Raw genomic sequence first — 11110 nt, forward strand, 5'->3', positions numbered from 1 at the left:
TGCAATTTATAATGCTGTCCATTAAATTGTTTTACAACACTTTCAATACTTTACTTTTCATTTGCCTTTTTTCCAAAGATAGATTGAGAAGCTCGTAGTTTCTTTCTACATTATTTTGCTTTCTTGTTTTTCCATTATATTGACTTAAACATTTAAATATAAATTCAATATCTGAGATTTATGTGCCATATTTCTTCTGATGCTTCACCCCAGTAGCTCATCTCCTTGTGTGCAACATAATTTATAATTTAATCCTCACATATGGGAGACATAACATTCCAATGCCTGCAGACAGTTTCTCTTTGTTTATTCCATTTGCCTTGTCAGAAAGGACCAACCCACATGTGCCTGACATTCTTGTGATCAGACGCATCTGAGTGGAGCCCTGGACTCTTAGGTTGATTACTTCTCTAGATCACTACCTTTATTTACTTCCAGTCCTGGGGTGTTTTCTTAATTTCCTTTGAACTATGTTAGGAATTCTGTGAATTCTTGTAACTTCTTGGTGATTTTAATTGTGTGCATTAAATGTTTAAAGTAAATTATTTTTCTGAAAAGCAGAAATATCCATAGTTACATATATGAGTGAAATATTTTACATAGATTTGGCATATGGCATCTGTCACTACCTCATGAGAAATTCCAAGTTTTTTCATTTGAAACGCCCCTCCCATCAATAGACCATATTGTAATAATTTGTAGAATGAGATTACTTTTATACCATTAGAAAATTAATTATATATTATGTACCTATTTTTTAAATACTCCACTGCAATAAAGAGTGTATGGTAAAAGTATAATTTTCTCTGACATAAAACTAATATGAGTAAAATTATTTACCTGAATTCAGAACTTTTCGCTTCAATTGCCATTCTTTCTCATTAGCACTTCCCTAATCCATAAAAGAGATCATTTGTATTTTTTAATTCATAATTTATTGAAATGAGTTATTTAACATTATAATGCTTTATGGCAGTTTAGGACATTTTCGATAAATATATTGAGCTTGAGGCCCTGGCTAAGTATTCCTTTTGTACTAGAAATCAGATTTTTCTGGCACAGCTTCATTGCCTGCAATGGTATTTATAAAAAGTATGAATGCCAGCACATGGACTATTTCAACACTGTGCTCATTTGTTCATGTATAAACATTTCATTAGCTATGAAACAAACCAAATACAAATGCTGAATGTATAGTACATATCAACAAATTCAGAGTCTTCACCGAAGAAAACAATAAAAGACGAATTTTCTTTGACATGTCACCTGTTCATTAGTTCTTTAATATGATTTAGGCTGTTCCAAATATAAGAAAATTTAGGACTCACTATCCATGTTTTCTCAACATTTTTTTATCTAGGTCCTGAAGAGCATAAAAAATACTGTATATTGTCAGATTTATTTTTATAGACATTCATTGTTTCTTTTGCTGTATTTCCTGTGCATCTTCGTATGAATATATGGAGACAAGGACAAATGTACATTTAAGTGGTTATATGAATTTTGCTTATATGGCTAATTTCTTATATGGATGTTGTAAATGACAAGATAAAATAGTAAAGTTTGATAAACTTATCTGTGCCCTGTGAACTTTAGTTCACTTACTGTATAACTTAATTCAGTCACTAACAATTAGTTTAAAAAGTGTTTTTTAAAAGCTGCAAACCAAACTTTATTACACACATCTGAATCAGGAAAGGGTAAACTGTGACACAGTTTTTTTGTGCCACTGACTTTTTTGGGGAGAAACGTTCTGCAATAAAATAAGAGTTTCCAAACTATTTTTTAAAAAGCTTGAGTTTTCCTCTGTGATTAACCTTCACTCCTCAGTCTCTTTTACCCAAAGAAGGGTTCTTAGGTCATCTTTCTGAAGTTTAGTTTCTGGAAAGTTTTCAGCAAACCTCTCCTGTGATTTGTCCTAGTTTCTGTTGTTGCTGTTGTTGTTCTTGTTGTGGAGAAGGTGAGTCTCTTTAATTGAGGATGGTTTGTCTGTCTCCAATCCTGCCTGTGTTTGCCGAAGCTGAAGCTGTATCAGAGTTCTTATTCTCCCACCATCGTTCCCCAGGCCTTCTCCTGTTTTCAACACTTCTTTTTCAACATCTTCTGACCTTTGTCAGTGTCAGTAATTTCAGAATGAACAGATGCAGGAGCATCATCTTTTTTGAAATTTCCTTCACTTCCAATCTGCTCCCTATGTTTTCCAGCTCTATCTTTATATTTTAGATTCTCTAGTATCTTAACATCTTCATAGTCTCTATTCTGTAAACCATATTTTACTCAAATATTTTAAAAATCCTTTTCTTCTTTCCAGCTCGTTTCCTTCTTAGTTCATGTTGGACCAACAAATGATTGATCTTTCTTATCAAAGAAAATGTGCACTCTAACCTACCATGGTTCACATCCAACACAGCTATCACTGTCAGGGTGAATGTAATAAGATTAGGAGTTTTGATATCATGATCTTGCTGATCTGACAGTTCAGTCATTCACTTTATTTGGAAGACTAACGTCATTATAGTAGGTCTGACAATAATCTGACATTGATCAAGGAGCATGGTTCTCTGTGAGTACTTCTACATCAGACTTTTATTACCTCCATTTCTCCCACAGTGGAGTACATTACTGAGTTCTTCCAGCTGCGTGAGGAGCCCCTGGAGGTTGCTCGTTTCTCTCCAGTCTCTCCAAGTTTTACTTTATCTCCATGCTCAAGTTCATAAGGGTCACATTTAGTTTTCAGCTGAACAATCCATTTTCCATGAACAATTGTTCCATTTTGACTGCCTGATCCAAAAGGACATAAGTTTGTAAGTCATGGTCAAAATGAATTTCTGCATGAAACTTACACCAACTTCAGGGATTCGAAGAGTATGCTCCATATAATTTTCCCTTCCAATTGTAGCAGGTTTTACAGCAGTAATGACGAAGAATGATCCTGTCTGTAACACAGGTGATCTAATGACAATTACTCTCATATATGAGGGCCACACTTTTTCCTCATCTTCCTCCTCAGCATCTTTCACAGTTGCATTGCCTTCACTGTAATGCCTTCATCATAACTGCCCTCGGCTTAAGAGTCTGTAATTTCACCTTCTTCTGGTTCACTATCAGTGTCTGTCACTTTCTCATCTTTAAATAAAGTTGAATTGAGATGTTTTCATTAAGAGGAGATTCCATAGTGTTTCCACTAACTGGAACAGTGAATTTTGGGGGAGCATTTCTGAGATGAATGCTTATTTTGGCCTTTTCTTCACACTTGTAAAATTGTCTTTCCCACTGCAGCTTGTATGTTCAACACTGACGGTTTCTTGATCCTCTGAATTCAAATCCTTTTCCTTATTTTTTTCTTTAGGAGTGTCTGGATCCTTTCTTAATTTTTTATTTTTGTTTTGTGCTATAAATCTGATAAGGCTGCAAATCTACTTGAGAATGAAACCGATAGCGACCACTTTCCACATCACAGTAGTAATAAATTTGATCATAATAAATTTGATTCTCAGAATCTTAATAGAAACCAGTGCTGTGGTCAAAATACAGTCCAGCATTTTCATCCAAACTAAGTGCAATCTGTGATAAAGCCGCTTCTGCTGCAGCTCTCAAACTTCCAGCTAATGACGAATCTTCTAAGGATGTATCTTGTGCTGCCAATGCAGATGCTGGCTCCTGTGAATTTGAGGCAAATGACCCTCTTGTCTACATTCAACATTGCTGTTTTATCAGTACCAGGGTGAACATCATTTTCTATTTGTAACTGGTCTTTAGAATTCAAAGTAGGAGTTTCAATATCCTGATCTTGCTGATCTGACAGTTCAGTCACTCACTTTATTTGGAAGACTAACATCATTAGAGTAGGTCTGACAATAATAATCTGAAATTGGCCAAGGACCATGGTTCTCTGTGAGTACTTCTGCACACTTTTATTATCTCCATTTCTCCCACAGCGAAGTATGTTACTGAGTTCTTCCAGCTGCATGCGGAGTTCCTGGCAGTTGCTCCTGTCGCGGGCTTAGGGACGGGGAGGGGGAGGGGCGGCCAAAGCGAAGGCGCTGGCGGTGGGGACGGGCCGGAGGAGGCCGTGAGTTAGGGAGCCAGACTGCTGAGGCCTCGGAGGGGCTGCGCTGGGCCGAAGCGGAGGCCTGCGGAGCCACGGGCCACGGGGGCGCACGGGCAGCCACAGGCAGCCTCCCCGGCCTGGACGCCCCGAAACGCGGAGCCTAACGGGGCTGCGGCAACAAGCAAGGGGATGGCGATGGCCCTGCCGGATCTGTGCGGCCTGGTGTCCTGGGAAGGATTGCACCTTCTCCAGCCACGGGGGCTGCAGGAGGAGCGTCGAAGTCCAGGGGCCGGAGGCGCTCCCGCCGTTCTCGAGTTGAGCTGGAAACAGTGGCCAAGAGTGTTTTAAATCGAGTTTCCATGTGGCTACATATGACCTCCTGGTTACTCTTATTTTTCCTCCATTCGTTGAACTATGATTGACAAATTGAAAAGTGTGTATTTTTAGGGTGTACAAGAATGTTTTGAGATGTGTATACGTCTTTAGATTATCTCAATTAAGCTAGTTAGCATATCTATCCCCTTACATAGTTAATACATTTCTGTGTGTGTGTGTTGGGAACACCTGAGATGTACTTTTGTAACAAATTTCAAGTACACAGTATTGTTTTTTTTTTTTTTATTATACTTTAGGGTTTTAGGGTACATGTGCACAATGTGCAGGTTTGTTACATATGTATCCATGTGCCATGTTGATTTCCTGCACCCATTAACTCGTCATTTAGCATTAGGGGTATCTCCTAATGCTGTCCCTCCCCCCTCCCCCCACCCCACAACAGTCCCCTGAGTGTGATGTTCCCCTTCCTGTGTCCATGAGTTCTCATTGTTCAATTCCCACCTATGAGAGAGAACATGCGGTGTTTGGTTTTTTGTCCTTGCGATAGTTTACTGAGAATGATGTTTTCCACTTTCATCCATGTCCCTACAAAGGACACGAACTCATCATTTTTTATGGCTGCATAGTATTCCATGGTGTATATGTGCCACATTTTCTTAATCCAGTCTATCGTTGTTGGACATTTGGGTTGGTTCCAACTCTTTGCTATTGTGAATAGTGCCGCAATAAACATACGTGTGCATGTGTCTTTATAGCAGCATGATTTATAGTCCTTTGGGTATATACCCAGTAATGGGATGGCTGGGTCAAATGGTATTTCTAGTTCGAGATCCCTGAGGAATCGCCACACTGACTTCCACAATGGTTGAACTAGTTTACAGTCCCACCAACAGTGTAAAAGTGTTCCTATTTCTCCACATCCTCTCCAGCACCTGTTGTTTCCTGATTTTTTAATGATGGCCATTCTAACTGGTGTGAGATGGTATCTCACTGTGGTTTTGATTTGCATTTCTCTGATGGCCAGTGATGATGAGCATTTCTTCATGTGTTTTCTGGCTGCATAAATGTCTTCTTTTGAGAAGTGTTTGTTCATGCCCTCTGTCCACTTTTTGATGGGGTTGTTTGTTTTTTTCTTGTAAATTTGTTTGAGTTCATTGTAGATTCTGGATATTAGCCCTTCGTCAGATGAGTAGGTTGCAAAAATTTTCTCCCATTCTGTAGGTTGCCTGTTCATTCTGATGATAGTTTCTTTTGCTGTGCAGAAGCTCTTTAGTTTAATGAGATCCCATTTGTCGATTTTGGCTTTCGTTGCCATTGCTTTTGGTGTTTTAGACATGAAGTTCTTGCCCACGCCTATGTCCTGAATGGTATTGCCTAGGTTTTCTTGTAGGATTTTAATGGTTTTAGGTCTAACATATAAGTCTTTAATCCATCTTGAATTAATTTTTGTATAAGGTGTAAGGAAGGGATCCAGTTGCAGCTTTCTACATATGGCTAGCCAGTTTTCCCAGCACCATTTATTAAATAGGGAATCCTTTCCCCATTTCTTGTTTTTGTCAGGTTTGTCAAAGATCAGATAGTTGTAGCTATGCGGCATCATTTCTGAGGGCTCTGTTCTGTTCCATTGATCTATGTCTCTGTTGTGGTACCAGTACCATGCTGTTTTGGTTACTGTAGCCTTGTAGTATAGTTTAAAGTCAGGTAGCGTGATGCCTCCAGCTTTGTTCTTTTGGCTTAGGATTGACTTGGCGATGCGGGCTCTTTTTTGGTTCCATATGAACTTTAAAGTAGTTTTTTCCAATTCTGTGAAGAAAGTCATTGGTAGCTTGATGGGGATGGCATTGAATCTATAAATTACCTTGGGCAGTATGGCCATTTTCACGATATTGATTCTTCCAACCCATGAGCATGGAATGTTCTTCCATTTGTTTGTATCCTCTTTTATTTCATTGAGCAGTGGTTTGTAGTTCTCCTTGAAGAGGTCCTTCACATCCCTTGTAAGTTGGATTCCTAGGTATTTTATTCCCTTTGAAGCAATTGTGAATGGGAGTTCACTCATGATTTGGCTCTCTGTTTGTCTGTTATTGGTGTACAAGAATGCTTGTGATTTTTGTACATTAATTTTGTATCCTGAGACTTCGCTGAAGTTGCTAATCAGCTTAAGGAGATTTTGGGCTGAGACAATGGGGTTTTCTAGATATACAATCATGTCATCTGCAAACAGGGACAATTTGACTTCCTCTTTTCCTAATTGAATACCCTTTATTTCCTTCTCCTGCCTGATTGCCCTGGCCAGAACTTCCAACACTATGTTGAATAGGAGCGGTGATAGAGGGCATCCCTGTCTTGTGCCAGTTTTCAGAGGGAATGCTTCCAGTTTTTGCCCATTCGGTATGATATTGGCTGTGGGTTTGTCGTAGATAGCTCTTATTATTTTGAGATATGTCCCATCAATACCTAATTTATTGAGAGTTTTTAGCATGAAGGGTTGTTGAATTTTGTCAAAGGCCTTTTCTGCATCTATTGAGATAATCATGTGGTTTTTGTCTTTGGTTCTGTTTATATGCTGGATTACATTTATTGATTTGCATATGTTGAACCAGCCTTGCATCCCAGGGATGAAGCCCACTTGATCATGGTGGATAAGCTTTTTGATGTGCTGCTGGATTCGGTTTGCCAGTATTTTATTGAGGATTTTTGCATCAATGTTCATCAAGGATATTGGTCTGAAATTCTCTTTTTTGGTTATGTCTCTGCCAGGTTTTGGTATAGTCAGCATTGTGTACATTAGGTCCCCAGCAGTTACCTTATAACTGAAGGTGCATCCCTTCCATGGATATCTCCCCACTTTCCCCACTTCCTAGCCCATGGGAACCACCGTTCTACTCTGTTTCCATGGCTTTTTAATTTTAATTTTTATTTACTTTTTTAGATTTTACATACAAACAAGATCATGCAGTAGTTGTCCTTCTGTATTCAGCTTATTTCACTTAGCATAATGACTTCAAGATTTATCAATATTTTTGTAAATGAAAGAATTTCATTTTTTATTAAAGCTGAAATTATATATCTCTCAGTTTATTTATTTATCTGTATCAGAGGAGTGCAGATACCCTTGATGATACTGATTTTATTTCCTTTGGCTATATACTCTGAATTGGGATTAATGGTAGTTCTAGTTTAAAAATTATAAGGAACCTCCATACTGTTTTTCATAATAGCTGTACCACTTGACATCCTCAGCACAAGTGTACAAGTGTTCTCTTTTCTCTGCACCCTAACCCTTTTTATCTTTTGACTTTTTGATAATAGGTATCCAAACACCGTGATAAGGTGATACTTCATTGTGATTTTCATTTTAATTACTCTGATAATTAGTGATGTTGAGCATTTTTTATATACCTATTGGCCATTTGTATATCTTTGGAAAAATTGCTATTTATATATTTTGCCCAATTATTAATCAGGAAATTGCTTTTAATTCTGCTGTGTGGATTCTTCTTTTGTATTGATTAGTGTGATATATATTTTGGATAGTAATGTATTATCCTACATATGGCTTACAAATATTTTCTCCCATTCCATATAATGCCTTTATATTTTGCTGATTGTTTCCTTTATTGTGCAGAAACTTTTTACTTTGACATAATTTTTACTTTGACTTGTTCATTTTTGCATTTGTTGACTGTGTTCTTGGTGTCAAATCTAAAGCATCATTGCCGTGACCAGTGTCAAGGAGGTTTTTCCCCATGTTTTCTTTTAGAGTATTCATTATTTCAGTTCTTTTATTAAAGTATTTATTTCATTTCAAATTCATTTCGTGATGGTATGAGAGAAAGGTTTACTTTTTGTCTGTGCATAGCTAGTTTTTCCTACACCACTCCTGGATGTGTTTATCCTTTCTCCATTCTGTGGGATTGGTTGACTGTATATTTGTGAGTTTCTTTCTGGGTCCTCTATTCTGTTATATTGGATTTTATGTAGGTACTCTACTATTCTGATAGCTACAGTTTTGTAATACAGTTTGAATTAGGAAGTGTGAGGCTTCCAGCCTTTTTGTTCTTCTCAGTATTTGGCTATTTGGGGTCTTTTGTGGTTCCATACTAATTTTAAAATTGTTGTTCTGCATTTTTAATAAAATGGCATTAAAATTTTGATAGAAATTTATTTAACTCTGTAGATCACTTTGTGTAGTATGGATATTTTAACAATATTTTCAGAATCCATGGACACAGGATATAGTTCCCATTTTGTATTCTTCATTTTCTTTCCTCAACATTTTATAGTTTTCAGTATGGAGATCTTTCATATTCTTTGTTAAACTCATTCCTAAGTATTCCATTCTATTTGATAATATTGTAAATGGAATTATCCTTATTCCTTTTTCAGATATTTTGTTGTTACTGTAAAAAAATGTAACCGATGTTCATATGTTAATATTTTATACTGAAAATTTACTGAATTGGTTAGTTATAACAGGTTTTTATTTTTCTTTGTGGTAAAATGGTAAGTATTCTGAACTCTGGTTAAACTTTAAATTGATAGTTGCTATTATCTTTAAAAATTATTTAAAGTATGACCAGATAGATTCCTGCTTTCATGAATTCAATAGAATTCAAGTCTTCCCATTTAAAATAATTTTGTGTGGTTGGCCTGGGTCCTGGGGATTGGGGGCACCCCGTGGGAGCTGGGAAATTCGTGGGGGAAGGAAGGGAGAAGCAGTTAGAGAGGGGACTGAGCTGGGGAAGCAGAGAGGGGCTCCAAGACAGCTGGGAGGAGAGAGGGTCGTGTGGGAGACTCAGTGGGGAGAGAGAATGGGTCAGAAAAGGAGGAAGGGTGACAGTGGGCAACAGGACGGCTTCCCAGCGTGACAGGGAACATTGCTGACACTGTGGGCACCCAGGGAACAGTGCGGGCAGGGTGGGAGGGAGTGGAGAGGACCCGGTAGGCCCCAAGGTCAGTGTGGAGAAAAGGACATTTCCCGGATCCTTCTCATCTGCCCAGCGTTCTGTGGGCATGCCCCCCCGCCCAGGGGCAGGGGAGGAGGTGGCTCCCGGCGGGCTCGAGAACTAAGGGGCGCACATCGGCTTCGCAGGGCTGGGATGACAGGGGAAGCCTGCTGTGGATCTCGCTGGCCCCGTGGGTGGTTGCGGGGGAGCGGGCGGGGCCGAGCTCAAGGGGCCAGCGCTGGGGCCTGCAGGTGGCCTTGGAGGAATCTGCAGGCACCAGCTGGTGCAGCGGGCCTTCCCGGAGACCAGTGTGGACAGCGCCCTGGACACGCTCTTCCCAGGTGGAACATTTGTGAAGCTGGAATTTAAGCTCTGGCAGACAGAGAAGCGGCCGGAGGAAGGACTGGAAGAAACGCAAGTGCAAAGTCCAGCCCGAGGGGAGGAAGCAGAAATGGCTGGTCTGCGTCAAACTGGGCTGTGAGGATAAGGTTCTGGGCAGGATGGTTCACCGCCCTCCAGAGATGCAGACTTCGTGGGAGCTTGAGGAGCACCAGGAGAACTGGTGCAGCCGGACGGAGCGGGCGGTGAGGACTCCACAGCTGCTGATTCCCTGCACAGTTCGCCTTCTCCAAGGCCCTGCCCCCAGCGGAGCCCAGAACTGAATCGCATGGCTCCCCCTGGAGCCCTGGCAGGGGTAATCAGTGGAAGACCCACCTCCCAGGGAGAAGACACCCCTCCCAGGGAGAAGACCCCACTGTATCCCCAGATAATAAAACTGTTCTCTCGCCCTGAAAGTAAATAAATAATTTTGTCTGGTCTTTGAAAATGTGTATCCTCTGTCTACTGGACAAAATGCTACCCATTTATCCATATGCCTAATTAGTCAAACTTTTTAACATTACTTTTTATTATGAAACAAAACAGTAAATTTGTTAACGGTTTTAATATCATCTAATATGATTGAAAATATGTCAGTTTGTCATTGCCAATGAATCTTTGTGTTATTTATTTTACTGTTACATATTCTGTCCATAAATTTCTAAGGGGCTTAGAATCTTGCCTAACATATTGTATGTGCTAAGTACCAACTACTCTAATGCATCAAATTATCTTTCTGTACCATTCTTAAAATACAATTAATTTTTATTAAATTTTTTTGCCTAATCTAATTATTTATGAAAATTATGAGGTGTATTCAGTTTGTCCTCTTGATAAAAGCCAAAGTTTTTTTTTCCTCTCTCTTCTTTATTTATTTTTTTGAGACGGAGTCTCCCTCTGTTCTCCAGGCTGGAGTGCAGTGACATGATCTCGGCTTACCACAAACTCCATTTCCCAGGTTCAAGTGATTCTCCTGCCTCAGCCTCCCGAGTAGCTGGGACTACGGGTGTGCTCCACCCCCAGGCTAATTTTTGTGTTTTTAGTAGAGATGGGGTTTCACTATATTGGCTAGGCTGGTCTTGAACTCCTGACCACGTGATCCGCCCACCTCAGCCTCCCAAAGCGCTGGGATTATAAGCTTGAGCCACTGCACCAGGCCTTTTTTTGTCTTTATTATTACGTTAGATAGTACAAATGCAGCTCCCTCACAGAAGCATGTTGCATAATGATGAAGTATGGGCTTTTGTTGTGACAACATCATCTGAATGCTGTTTATTGTCCCAATTGGTTATTTTCTCATTCCTGAAACCTCTGCCAACCTCCCGTCTTTCTGAGTCTCCAGTGTCAATTTTTCCAGTCTCTATATCCACATGTATGCATAATTGAGTTCACACTT

General features: G+C 39.6%; 1 pseudogene; it reads right to left on the reverse strand.

Moving 5' to 3' along the window:
• Window positions 1-1819: 1819 nt before the first annotated feature.
• Window positions 1820-10005, reverse strand: LOC100598566 (annotated as a pseudogene).
• Between the last annotated feature and the right edge of the window lie 1105 nt (window positions 10006-11110).

The sequence above is a fragment of the Nomascus leucogenys genome, unplaced genomic scaffold (genome assembly GCF_006542625.1).
Source record: "Nomascus leucogenys isolate Asia unplaced genomic scaffold, Asia_NLE_v1 000539F_243322_qpd_obj, whole genome shotgun sequence".
NCBI lineage: Eukaryota > Metazoa > Chordata > Mammalia > Primates > Hylobatidae > Nomascus > Nomascus leucogenys.